The sequence below is a fragment of the Mandrillus leucophaeus genome, unplaced genomic scaffold (assembly GCF_000951045.1).
Source record: "Mandrillus leucophaeus isolate KB7577 unplaced genomic scaffold, Mleu.le_1.0 Scaffold229, whole genome shotgun sequence".
Classification (NCBI taxonomy): Eukaryota; Metazoa; Chordata; class Mammalia; order Primates; family Cercopithecidae; genus Mandrillus; species Mandrillus leucophaeus.
This window is the reverse complement of record NW_012102354.1, coordinates 408,025-422,187: the sequence shown is the minus strand read 5'-3', so window position 1 is coordinate 422,187 and position 14,163 is coordinate 408,025.

Below are 14,163 nucleotides of genomic sequence, written 5' to 3'. Positions count from 1 at the left end.
GAGTTTGAGTCCAGCCTGGCCAACATGGTGAAACCCTGTCTCTACTAAACATACAAAAAATTAACCAAGTGTGATGGTGGACATCTGTAATCCCAGCTACTCAGGAGGCTGAGGCAGGAGAATTGCTTGAACCCAGGAGGTGGAGGTTGCAGTGAGCCGAGATCATGCCACTGCATTCCAGCCTGAGCGAAAGAGCAAGACTCTGTCTCAAAAACTAAATAAAGTAAATGAAACCCAATGAGTTGAGCCCTCACCCTAGAGTAGATAACATATGAAACTAGAAAAGAGGAAAATGCATATTTTAGCGTCCAACTTACTTCCTCTATGATGTGTTCCCAGACCACTGTAGACCTACAGGGATTAAATCATTTTTGTTTATCAATTTAACAAATGTTGTCTGCCTTTCTTCTAAGTGCCAAGGACTATGCTATCATGGAAAAGAAGATAGTTACTCACCCCCAGGACCAACCATTGTGGATGAATGGGCACCCAACAATGTTATCATCACCACAATGGCTGTGAGTTACCAGACACTTACTGTAAACCAGGTACTTTGCTAAGGTGTTAAGTACATTCTTTGGTTATCTTCAAAATACCCAAAGAATATGGAAATTAAGTATAACCAAGATATTCTGATTTGTAATTTTGGGAAACAAAATAAGGACACTTCTCTTTTAATATTCAAACTGATATTTCAGAGTTCTCCTCAAGATCCCACCCTTTTGCGATGAGTTCCACAGCCCACTCAGTCCCAGGGGTCAGTCCTCACAGAGAAGGGCATCTTGCTGCTGTCCCTCCCATACAGGGTCACCAGTGAAAGTGTTCCGTCCTGCCTGGTCAGACCCTTCCCCTTTGATGGCTGAAGTTCTGAAGTGCAGCCGGCTCTATAAGCAGTCACTTTATGGGTCTCTCTCCTCAGTGTCATGCTCACCTAAGTAGCCAGATGCTACTATAGACTAGACTCCTGGTGTTTGCTTATACGAACATACATGAACATGCATGTATGTACATACCTTTCCATTTCACCAAGAAAACTGAAGCAAGAACATCTTCAGACTCTCTCATCACCTCAGTTACCTACCTGCATCAGTGCCGTGACCTCTGTCTTCCTGGCTATTACTGTAGATGAACTGTCTCTGTTTCTACAAAGTTAATCTTCCCTTTCCACTTGTGCCTGAGACCCTGCTCTGCCCATCAATTCAAGAACTTAGCAATTGTTCCTCCTCCCTACATCAGCATACTTTCCTCCCTACTGGATCACTCTCCATAACATACAAATATTATGAAAATAATATTTTCTAACAAATGTTATAAATATAATTTCTCAGCTAAAAAAGTTGCTTTTCTCTCTTGATCCATATACCCCTTCAACTGCTACCCCCTTTCTCTCATTGATTTCTCTTCATCCTTTTTCTTTTGAACCTTCCAATCAGGTTTATACCCCCTCCACTGAATTTTGAGCTTGCTAATGCCCTCAACGTTGCTAAGTTTCAGTTCTCAGGTTGCGTCTTCCTTGACATATCAGGAGTATTCAATGAAGAGCATTTTTTTTTTTTTTTTTTTTTTTTTTGAGACAGGGTCTTGCTCTGTCACCCAGGCTGAAGTGCAGTGGCATGATCTCAGCTCACTGAAACTTTCACGTCCCAGGTTCAAGAGATTCTCATGTCTCAGCCTCCCCAGAAGCTGGGATTATAGGCACCTGCCACCATGCCTGGCTAATTTTTGTATTTTTAATAGAAACCAGGTTTCACCATATTGACTAGGCTGGTCTCGAACTCCTGAACTCAGATGATCCTCCTGCCTCGTCCTCCCAAAGTGCTGGGATTACAGGTGTGAGCCACTGCAACAAAGAAGTTTAATAGGATTACAATGTTTTCAATGCAAGGCTGGCTTAAGAGTTACAGTGAATTAACTAGTTAGTTACAGTATGATTTCCTTCACTATGGCTTGTTTGCTTTCTTTCTTTTTTTTTTAACACCTGGTTTTCATTTTCTTTCCAACTCAAAAGGATATATTTAACATTCCATCTTAAAATAATGTGATAGCTATGACGTCTTTGTGTGGGAAAGATAAGGACATTAATTGATAATGAAAGTCAACCAAAAAAAAAAAGGAAGAAAGAAAGGAAAAGAAAAGAAAGTCAACAGTCAGAGGGAAGGGGTCTTCCCTGGCACCCTCCAGCCATTTATAGCATTTTACAAAACACTGTAGGCAAGGAAGAAGGCTTAATCCATAATCAGAGAAAATGAAGATTACAACTGCCTAGGTTATAGCTGCCTGTCATGGCACTCAAGCTCGTAATCATTTTTAAAGCACACAATAATTTATTTTTCCAACAGCTTAGAGTTTGAATTTCTTATTTTCTCATGACTAGGGTCTGGGAAGGGTTGTGTGCACTGAACAACTCCAAAGGAAGGGGCTCTCATCATCAACCATGAGAATGGCGCCCCCTGGAATGGTGCAATATAAAGGCCTTATATTGATCTCTCTGCTGATTTCTGCCATTAGGATCATCAAACACTCTTTACCTACCCAGAATCTAACACTCACCAAGCAACCTCTGGTGACCATTTGGCTTTCCACGTGCTTGTCTCACCTGTCAGTCTTTGTGAGCTTGGCTATGTGAGATGTTCTGTAGAGACTGATCACTTCTGGGTACATAAGCAATGAATTTCGGGCCTAGGAAATGAAGCACCAGGTGGAGATGTGATGTCCTCCCAAAAGTCTTGCCCCCTTTGCACACTTTCCCTGGGTGACTTCTCTCAGCTAGAATTGCTTGCCTCCTTCAAACTGACAACAGATTCAAGGGTTCCTGGAGGAAAATCTCACAAGTTTGATGCTGTTAGATAATCCATCAGTGGTCAGTGAGTCCTCATCAGGTTGAGTCCGGCACTGGCATGGTGTGGGAGAAGTGGGAATGGGTGGCACAGAGGAAAGAGGGGACATCTGCCTGCCCTCCAGGAGCTCCAGCAGGGAAGACATTGCTCCTGGCGGACCAGGAGTCACATGTCAGCCTCTTGGGAGGAGATGGGGGTTGGAGGAGAGGATAATAAAGGCAGAGAATATTATTTGTGATAAATGAGATAGTAAGAGTTACCGTGGCTTGAATGCTTACTATGTGTCACAGACACTAAATGCTCTATGTGAATTTTTTATTTGATGTTCAGAACAAAACTGTTTTTCAGATAAGTAAATAAGGTCCTGAGAGGCTGAGTAATGTGCCCAAGATCAAATAGTAAGTAAAGGAGGGAGAAGAACTTGAAACCCAAGCATCCTTAGTACCTCTCAGAGAAGGAGAAAGTCTCAGAACACCTGCTTTTCTCCTCTTCGTATAAAACAATGCTTCGTGCCATCTGAAGGTGTGAGGAATGTAATGAAAAGTATTGGATATTGGTGCTAGGATTTTCCACATCTTTTCAGATGTAATTAGTTATGAAATTAGCTTTCTCAAGATACCAAAGCCCCCTCCCCCTTTCCATACTCCACTGCATCCACATACCCTGCTTTTCCCACTATCCACTGGGTGTAGGAAGAGCTTGCTGGAATTTCTAGGAATGTGACACCCTAGGTCAGGACTCACGCTGAGACACTGCAGATGATTGGGGTACCCTGGGATGCTCTAAATGAGGGACTGAAACACCTGCTCAAAGGGCTGCAGTACAAAGTCATTTTTTTTTTTTTTTTTTTTTTTTTGAGACAAATTCTCACACTGTTGCCCAGGCTCAAGTGATTCTCCCATCTCAGCCTCCCAAGTAGCTGGGACCATGGGTGCACACCACCACACCCAGCTAATTTTTTGTATTTTTTGTAGCGACAGGGTTTCACCATATTGCCCAGGCTGGTCTTGTACTTCTGGGTTCAAGCAATCCTCCTGTCTTGACCTCCCAAAGTCCTGGGATTACAGGCATGAGCTAATGCACCTGGCCTGAAGTCATTTCTTGGAGTTAAGGCCATGGTTCTCAACCTAGGCAAGAGTCAAGGTGGGAATGGAGGGGATGTTGCCAATGTTCACTGAAGAATGACAAGGTTCATAAATTTGGAAAGGAGAGCTTTGTTTCTCATAAAGAGCTGCAGCTTGCAGGGTGGCCATTCTGATGCTCTGAGAAGTGTAGCCTCTGGCCAAAAGCCAGAAACAGGCACTTTAAGGGAGAGGTAAAAGGGAGCAGAAATTTATTATGAGCAGGGTGGTTGAATATACATATTTAATAAGCTACAAGAGGAGTGATGAACATTTATGAATGGAGAAACCTGCACATGCATAACTGAGCTTCATGCCCCTTCATGGGTCACATGTACAAAAAATGGTAGGGTTAGCATGATCTCAGGGTGGAGTTTTCCATTTTGTAATGTCAAAAGGTGAAGCAGAGGACATGAAAATCCTGTATGCAGTGTCCATAGATGGCCAACACCTCTTTGTGGTCAGTGGTCTCTTATCAGGAAGGAATTCTGTCCCATTGTGTGGAAACTGCAAAAGAGAGGGCAGTCATGTGGCTGGCTGAAATCAGCAGTGGAGTGAGTCTTTCAGAAGGGCTGGTTTCTGTTGAACCCTTAGGGAAGAAAGCCTAATGGCAGTTAGTGAGGGAGGGGGTGTAATGAGGCGTGTCCAACCCCCCATGCTGCCATGGCCAGGAACTCAGTTTTCAAGGTTTCTCTGCCATCTGCTTGGCCAAGAGAGGGTCCCTTCATTCAGTTGGGGGGCTGAGGATTTTATTTTTATTTCTCACCAGATAGATACTTTCAGTATTCCATAAAGCCTAAATGAAATCTTAACATTCCCTGAGATGAGGCTGTCCTGCAAACTGAAGCCTCAGTCTCTTTACTTTGAGCCGGAATTACATCACCTGTGTAACAATCTTGTTCATTTCATACTCACCTGAAGCTGGCTTGGTGACTAGAATGGTTTCTAGGTAACAAAAACTTGGAAGCAAATTGATTATTAGAAAAAAATCCAGTTTGCCTTCTAGATAAAATCTTCCCAGGTGTCCTTGACGGGAAAAGGCTGGGAATGGTGCTCAGGGTAGTGACCTGCAGGTCCCTGGGTGGAGAACAGCAACCCTATCCCACTCTCCTTCCTTCTTTGCCATCCGCCCTCACTGCCTCCCCGCAACTGAATAGAACCAGCTACCAGGCATCCTTGGCCAGGGTCCAGAGCACATTCATTGACCTCAGGGAAAAAGCTCTGTCTTTTTCCCCCAGTCATTCACCTACAAAGCCCCAGTGCAAGGCCATCAGAGTGCATTGATGTAGTTCACATGAAAACAATAACACTCATTTGTTTTGCACTTCAAGGTGCAGAAAATCCTTGGTAGCTAGGCCTGGGGGCCTGGGCATCTCAGGAGAGTGAAGACGTTCTCTTGACTCTGGTATTGGGCATTCCAGGGGTTTATGGTCTTGCCTCTCAGATAATTGATATCAGGGAGGTTTCTGGGAAGCAGGAGGGAGGACAGGACATGAACTCCCCTCCAGACAGTTCTGCCATGTGTCCAGCTAGGCTCAGCTGCCGGAGGGGTTTAGGTCTAGTTCCTAGCTCCTCTGGTGCAGAGTGAAGTGAGATGAAAGGGAAGAAGGTGTTGCTCAACAAGGAAGAGCCCAGCTCTGGCCAGGCCTTGGCCACATGCTAAGGAAGGAGATGGGCTCCTGCCCTTGCCAGTTCCTTCAGTCTGGTCTGGGATTTGGATATTTGGGATGACAATCCCATATCTTGAGTACTAGATGTGACTGGTTAAGACTGAGGCTTTAATCATTTTAAGAAATGGGCTTTTCCTGTCTGTGTGGTGATAAAGGGTGGCAAGAGAGATTCAAACTGAAACATGGTACATTTAAGTTAAACACAGGGATGTGCTCTCTCCAGGGGCCATTCAAAATAGTCCAGATTCTCCTGGCTTAGAAGGACCAGCACACGTCTCAATGGAATGGTCAAAGTCTTCCTACAATCTGGCCCTACTAACCCTCTGCAATCTGGGCCTCTAAGCCAGGCTCACTTCTTATTCTGCCTCACTCTAGAATGTTCACTGTTTTGGTCCCTGATTATCTATATCCTACTCATCTGGAGGCTAAGTTATGTGCCCTCTTCCAAGAAGCTCTTTTTTTTTTTGAGATGGGGTCCCACTCTGTCACCCAGGATGGAGTGCAGCGACACAATCATGGCTCACTGCAGCCTCAATCTTCTGGGCTCCAGTGATCCTCCCTCCTCAACCTCCTGAGTAGCTGGGACTGAAATCATATACCACCATGCCTAGCTAACTTAAAAAAATTTTTTTTGTAGAGATGGAGTTTCACTATGTTGTCCAGGCTGGTCTTGAAATCCTGGCCTCAAGTGTTCCTCCCACCTCAGCCTCCCAGAGTGTTGGGATTACAGGGATGAGCCGTCATGCCTGGCGTCCAAGAAGCTTTAACAGCAGATACTGTCGGTTATCTGTTAGGCAACCACTCCCCATATCAGTTCAGATGATGTTCAACAATAGTTCAGATGAGAGTAACAACAACAACAACAACACAGCAAACAGTGATGGCATAAACCAATGAGAAATTATGTCCCTTTCTCTCTCCCAAGAAGTCGGGAGGTGGGCAGTCCGGGGCTGATAGAGTGCTCCATGGTGCCAGGTGCTCAGGATCCTTCTCGCTCTGGCACCTGTCATCTTTAGGTGTGGTCTAAGATGGTTTTCATGTTCCAGGGAATAGGCCAGAGGGAGAGGACATCGAGAAAGGTCGAAGAAAATGAGCTGGCAGCCTGTAAAGCAGGCTCTGGGAGTGGCTCTCAACTATTCTGTTCACACCTCATTGGTCAGAAGTTGGTCCCTCACTTCCCCCTTGCTGCAAGGGAGGCTGGGAAGTACAATCTCCATCATACAAGAAGCACTGTCAACTAAAGGATGATGTTTCACCTTCTTTGAGTATCTTCGTACAGGTATGTTATTAATGTGTGTCCAAAAGCGCATGAGATTCCTAGAAATCTGCTGTTTCAGTATATATCGTCAGTCATAATTCTAATGTTAAATTGTTGTATGTTACAGAAATAGCCAAATTCCCTCATCAATTGCATGATTATTATTATGAATTTTTATCATATCTTCAACCATGGGCATTTGAAATCTTGTTGTCCACAGTTGAATAGACAACAAGGTTTATTCGGATGCTTTTTTTTTTCCTGAAAACTCTTCACAAATCCTAAAGTACTGCTTCTTCAAGGAGATTCATGGAAAGGATGGAAAGAATGTTGACAAATACAGGTTTCTGACAACTTTGAGGTCCTATCATTAGACTGGGTAAAAATTTCCAGAATGCTAGTGAAAAAAACCGCACAAAACTGGACTCATAAAGCTTACACTAACCTAACCACAAATAGAACAAAAATTAATTACATGCAGCTGAGCACAGTGGCTCATGCCTGTAACTCCAGCTCTTTGGCACCCCAGCTAGGAGGATCATTGAGCTCAGGTATTCGAGACCAACCTGGGCAACATAGTGAGACCCTGGCTCTATTTAAAACAAGATAAAGGCCGGGCATGGTGGCTCACGCCTGTAATTCCAACACTTTGGGAGGCCGAGGTGGGCAGATCATGAGGTTTGAGACCAGGCTAGCTGACATGGTGAAACCCCGTCTCTACTAAAAATACAAAACTTAGCTGGGTGTGGTGGTGGCAGGCGCCTGTAATCCCAGCTACTTGGGAGGCTGAGGCAGGAGAATTGCTTGAAACTGGGAGGCAGAGGTTGCCGTTAGCCGAGATCACACTACTGCACTCCAGCCTATGTGACAGAGGAAGACTGTCTCGAAAAAAAGAAAAAAGAAAAAAATAATGAGAAAAAGAATTAGTTAAATGAGACTGAAATGATGAAGGACTAAAATGATTTTTAATGACTTTTTTGTTTGAAACATTGCTGCTTCTTTTTATGTTTTGTTCTTTTTATGTTCTTTTTGTTTTCCGGAGTTAAGGAAACTTTTTTTTCTCTTAAGCTTTACAGGAATACTATGAAGTATACTTTTATGAACAAAATTGAAAAGTGTACGTTTCTTTATGCCTGATTTTTTCAGAATTCGGAAACTATTTGTGAGTATTCATATTTTATGGTAATATAGTAAGTACATGGCAATATAGTTTACTATAAAAATTTATTTGTATCAGTTCAATAATCTGTTCTTCTAACAACACGATTGGAGATACTCTTTTGTTTGTTTGTTTGTTTTTTACTGGAGCTTTGACTGGAATGTCGTATTTTCAGATATGACCAAACAGCTTTAAAAACTTGAGGTTGGCATTATGAAGCCAATAGAAGTCCCTGGAAATACTGGCCTAGTACCTTAAATACATGGTTCACATGGTTGCCCTATGGTAAATAAAGAATGCCACTTTCTGACAGGCCTAGGAACCTCAGGATATTTTGGGGATCTCAAGAAGAGAGAAATTGCCGGGCGCAGTGGCTCACGCCTGTAATCCCAGCACTTTGGGAGGCCGAGATGGGCAGATCATGAGGTCAGGAGATCGAGACTACCCTGGCTAACACAGTGAAACCCCGTCTCTACTAAAAATACAAAAATTAGCCAGGCGTGGTGGCGGGCATCTGTAATCCCAGCTACTCGGGAGGCTGAGGCAGGAGAATGGTGTGAACCTGGGAGGCGGAGCTTGCAGTGAGCTGAGATCTCGCCACTGCACTCCAGCCTGGGCGACAGAGTGAGACTCCGTCTCAAAAAAAAAACAAAAGAAGAGAGAAATTAACCCATTTGTACAGGTGTTACAAACATAGTCTAAGAATGAGTCAAATCCTTGGCTTGGCTTCGTAGCCTTGGGAGGCTTTAAAAAGTCTAATCTGAGATTCCTTATGAAAAGTTCCAGCAAAGCTTTTTAAAAAAGCCTATATTGGCCAGGCATGGTGGCTCACACCTATAATCCCAAAACTTTGGGAGGCTGACGTGAGTGGATCACCTGATGTCAGGAGTTCGAGAGCAGCCTGGCCAACATGGCAAAATCCCGCCTCTACTAAAAACACAAAAATTAGCTGGGTGTGGTGGCACACACCTGTAGTCCCAGCTACTAGGGAAACCGAGGCAGGACAATCACTTGAACCCGGGAGGTGGAGGTTGCAGTGAGCTGAGATCGCACCACTGCACTCCAGCCTATGCGACGAGTGAGACTCCGTCTCAAAAAAAAAAAGAGCCTATATGATAAATCACTATTCTTGCTAAACTTATGTATGTAATCAGGCCAAAGACTAAACTTATTTTGAAAATAAATTGATGTTACTATGATTTGATTTGGGAAATGGGAACTGGAGAGGAAAAAATATGTTTCAGGAGAAAACTATAGTGTAGCTGTTGTAAGATTCTAGCCCTATTCATTGTATTTGAATTTGTATTATTTGCCTACAATTTGGACTGAATCCGGAATATTTTCCTGGCTATAAGTCTACAAACTAACATTTCCAAATTTTTATCCCAATTTTCTGACTTGGACTCACTGAAATTAAAGCTGTTTTTTTCCTGAGGCCTTACAAGCCTAAGCTAATCAACTTGGTTTTGAAAAAGAATCAGTGCAACAGCTTATATTTGAACAAAATTTACATGCCAACTGTAATCTAGAAAAATCTGTCAGCTAGCTACCGGTCTTCTGAGCTAACTGTCTTCCAGACTCTAGAAGGACTAGTTTGTAGACCACTCCAGACACTGGCCTTTGTTTTTATTCTGTTTCCATAAAAATGCCTCTTATTAAGGATATATTTGCCTGTATCATATATAGAGGCCTAGCTTTGAGATCCCATCTGCAACTCCATTTTCTAAAATGAGATACAACTGTTTAATTGGACTGGCCTATTCCCAGAAATGAGAGACTGGTTTAATTGGACATTTTACCACTCAGTTACTAACCTGATTTCTCCCTCCACAACCATAACTCAGCTTATAGTTTGCGAAACTTCTAGGGAAGTTTCAGACTGGGGAAATGAAGGAGACCAGGGAATTTCATCCCAAAATATGACACCCTAGTATGCAGATTACTTCAAATTAATGGCTGAGCATGTGGCTATAATGTCAGCACTTTGGGAGGCTGAGGTGGGCTGATCGCTTGAGCTCAGGAGTTTGAGATCAGGCTGGGCAACATGGCAAAACCCTGTCTCTATCAAAAAGAAAAAAAAAAAAAAAATATATATATATATATACATACACACACAAAAAAAGTTGGCTGGGCGTTGTGGCACGGGCCTGTAGTCCCAGCTTCTTTGGAGGCTGAGGTTGGAGGATCACTGGAGCCCAGAAGGTCGAGGTTGCAGTGAGCCAAGACAGCACCACTGCACTCCAGCCTGGGTGCCAGAGTGAGGTCCTGTCTCAACAATTAATTAATTAAAGGCCCTTGGAGACCAGCAGATGCTGGAAGAAGCTTTACTCTGCTATTCCCTTATCTGCCTAAAGTCTGAACCTGCTAAAGAAGAAAACTATTACTTCTGGTTTCTTCCCTGAGTTTTCATTAATTTAACTCACACCTCAGGAAGAGAGACTGGAGTCTGTCAACACACCTGAACAGACTTTTGTCGCAAACCATTGTCTGCTTTGCAGGCCCAACAAACTTTGTCCTCGGCCATTTTATGTTCTCCAAGGCCATTACATTCCTGTAAGTATCATGTACTATCTCCAAAATTGCCACATTTCTCTTACCTCCCCTTCCCTATCAAAAAGGGTACATATGCCTCTGTACCCCATTGGGTTATTGAGTCATCATTCTCTTGCAATTTCCCTGTGCTATGGACATTAAATTTTGTCTGTCTTTTCTTCTATTCATTTGTCTTTTGTCAGTTGCTTCTCAGCAAATCTTCAGAGGATGAAGAAGCAGCTGTCTCTCAGTCCCTACAGTGGAACAAATGGACCCTCACACACAGCTGCTGGGAATGCAAAATGTGCAACCACTTTGGAACATGGTTTGGCAGTTTCTTTTAAATTAAGCATGCACTCAGCAACTCTCTTGTGCTAACGTAACTGCAGTCTAGTTATCTTTTAGGTATAACACAGCCCAAACTGCAAGTCATGTAGCTTGGGCATGCACAATAGAAAAAGCTTTGACCTGTAACCACACTTAGAACCAATGGTTTCTTCCTATGACACCAGAAATACATGACCAGAACCTGAACACCAAAACTCCTTCAGAAGTGAGGGGTCCATTGGCCAGGCAAATCCGATGCTGAAATCTGCCTCCCCATACCTTACCCTAAATGATCACATGTGAAGCTCTCCAATCAGACCCTGCCAACCCAAAGTTTGTAATACTTTCCCTTGCACATCAGCTCCTTAAAGCTTGGCCCAGACCTCAAATCGCGGAGATACATTTGAGCTGCATCTCCTGTCTCCTTGCTGGTTGGCCTTGCACTAAAGCCTTTCTTTTCTGAGAAGCCAGTGCCATAGCATTGGCTTTCTATGCATGCCAGGCAGTGAGCCCATTGCTTGGTAACAATGTTTCTGCCTGCTTTCATCATCGCCCCCTCTAGTCTGTTTGTAACACAGAGTAATCCCTTTAAAACCAAAGTCTGACCTTGTCTTCTCTGCTCCTGACTCTTCCATGGTGTCCCTTGAAGAGCAAAGTGGCTGCTGAGACCATTGCATAATTTGCTCCTTCTAGCCAACTCTGCTGCCCACACACCCAGGTAGCTGAAGTAGTGGTTCCGAGATGCTTCCAGTATTGCTCCCAGAGTAACTCCTTTGAAAAAACAAACAGATCCTCCCCTCCTCATAGCCCCTGGCCAAGAAAGAGTCCGTCCTCTAACTTTGCCATTTCTCAGAAAAACTCCAGGCACACACCAGCTCATCTCCTTTGACCTTTCTGTTACTTTGTCCTAGAACATATCTGCAAGGCCTGCTCTCTTACCTCCCTCAGACCTTGACACAAACCTTCTTGTTTTTTGGAGTCTCGCTCTGTCACCCAGGCTGGAGGGCAGTGGCGTGATCTCAGCTCACCGCAACCTCCGCCTGTCAGGTTCAAGCAGTCCTCCTGCCTCAGCGTCCCGAGTAGCTGGTACTACCGACACGCACCCACCAGGCCTGGCTAATTTTTTGTATTTTTAGTAGAGACGGGGTTTCGCCATGCTGGCCAGGCTGATCTCAAACTCCTGACCTCTGTTCCGCCCGCCTCGGCCTCCCAAAGTACTGGGATTACAGGCATGAGCCACCGCGCCCGGCCTCAAACCTTGTTTTCGCAGTGAGGCTTTCACTGGACACCCCACCTAAAATTGCAACCCCTTCTTGACCCCACGTCATGCCCTGCCTCATGTCTCCACACTCACTGCCTTCCAATTTGCTCTATAGTTTTCTCATTATCCCTCTCCCCACCAGGATGGCAGGAATTTTTATCTGTTCCTTTTGCTGCTATTTCCCCAGGGCCTGGCATATTCTGGAAGCTCATGTTGAATGAATGAGAGCTTCAAGGCTCAAATGAAGTTTCACTCCTCCCTAAAGCCTCCCCAGTAGCAGCACAGCCATCATTAAGTCTCTTCTCTAAGCCCCAGACTGTTTTCCTTGCATTTCTTCCTGTGTATTAGCTGCATCCCCACTACCCTCCCCTTATACTTGCCTGTGAGCTCCTCAAGGGCAGGGAACATGTCTTTGCCTCCCCTGGCATCAAGTATGGCTTGAAGCATGCCCTGGGTACTCAAGAAATGCTGATTTTTTTTTTTTTTTTTTTAGACGGAGTCTTGCTCTGTCACCCAGGCTGGAGTGCAGTGGCAGATCTTGGCTCACTGCAACCTCTGCCTCCCGGGTTCAAGCCATTCTCCTGCCTCAGCCTCCTAAGTAGCTGGGATTACAGGCATGGGCCACTATGCCTGGCTAATTTTTTGTATTTTTAGTAGAGACAGGGTTTCACCATGTTGGCTAGGCTGGTCTCAAACTCCTGACCTCAAGTGATCCACCTGCCGTGGCCTCCCAAAGTGCTGTGATTACAGGCGTGAGCCACCGCACCTGGCCTGATCCTAGTTTTTTGGGAGAGGGCGGCAGGCATGCCTTTGTAGGGGAGAAACAGCAATATCTTTTCCTCATTCATAGATAGATTCATAGCCGAAAGCCCTCTAACAAAAGATAGATTAATAAGAGAAAAGCATAAAACATTTGTTTAATACAAGTTTTGTGTGACACAAGAATCTTCAGAAATGAAGACCCAGTGAAACAAGGAAATCGGTGAATATTTATGCTTAGGTCTGAGGAATAGACAGTCATACAGAAGCATGATGGGAAGACAAAAGGACATGGTCTAATGGGAATAAACTGGGGGGAGTTCAGCAAGATCTGTTTGCTCAGGTTCTTCGTGGCATCTCTATTTGACATTCCTTTCCTCTGGGTATAGGGTAGGACAACTGTCACATGAAGGTCTTCAGGCAAGAAGGGCAGGGGAAGGTAAGAGTGACCTTTCTCCTCTGCTGTTTTCTGTTTCCGAGATGCCATATTTTGGGGTAGTATTCCCTATACCCCATCATTGTGAAAGCCTGCATCATTTAGATGGACAGCTGCCCCTTTGTTCAAAGCCTTGGATGCATTTGCTGAGAAGGTCCCTGGATACAAGACAATGTCATCAGTCTATCATTTATGAGGAAGAGGTTCTTAAATAAAGGAGAAATTGGAAAGAAAAAATCAATTAGGATCAGGGAGATGGCTGCTCTGTGGCACCCCTTTCTCCCTTAGCTAAAGTGGCTTTTGATTGGACTGGGCTGTCTCTGAGCTGGAGCAGAAGCTAATAGAAGGCGATTTTTCTTTCTTTGCAAGGAGCAATGTTAATCGGAACAGTGAGAGCTTGAGTGTCAACTCTGCACTTACATAAAAATGGCCTTGGGGATGAATGTGCAACAATTATCCTGTGACCAGAGTCTTTCAGGAAGGACAAACCCAAGATTAGTGGTTAATGCTGAATCCCAAGGAGTCTTGCCCTGAAGCTAAAGAAATAATCCTGACACTGTCTATTTCCAGCTCAAGACCATTTGCAAAGGGGGCCTGTGCTTTCAAAATGGAAAGAAAATTAGACAGTAATTTCTTGAGGGGAGGGAGACGTGGTACTGTTTTAAAACAAGTTGAACTGCTGAGGAGCACCGTGGAGCAGAAAGAAAAAAAATCTTACATTCCAGCTCTGAATTCTGTCACTTAACCAGCTCTATGACCCAGGCAAGTCATGTGGCTTCTCTAAGCATCGATTTCCTCATCTG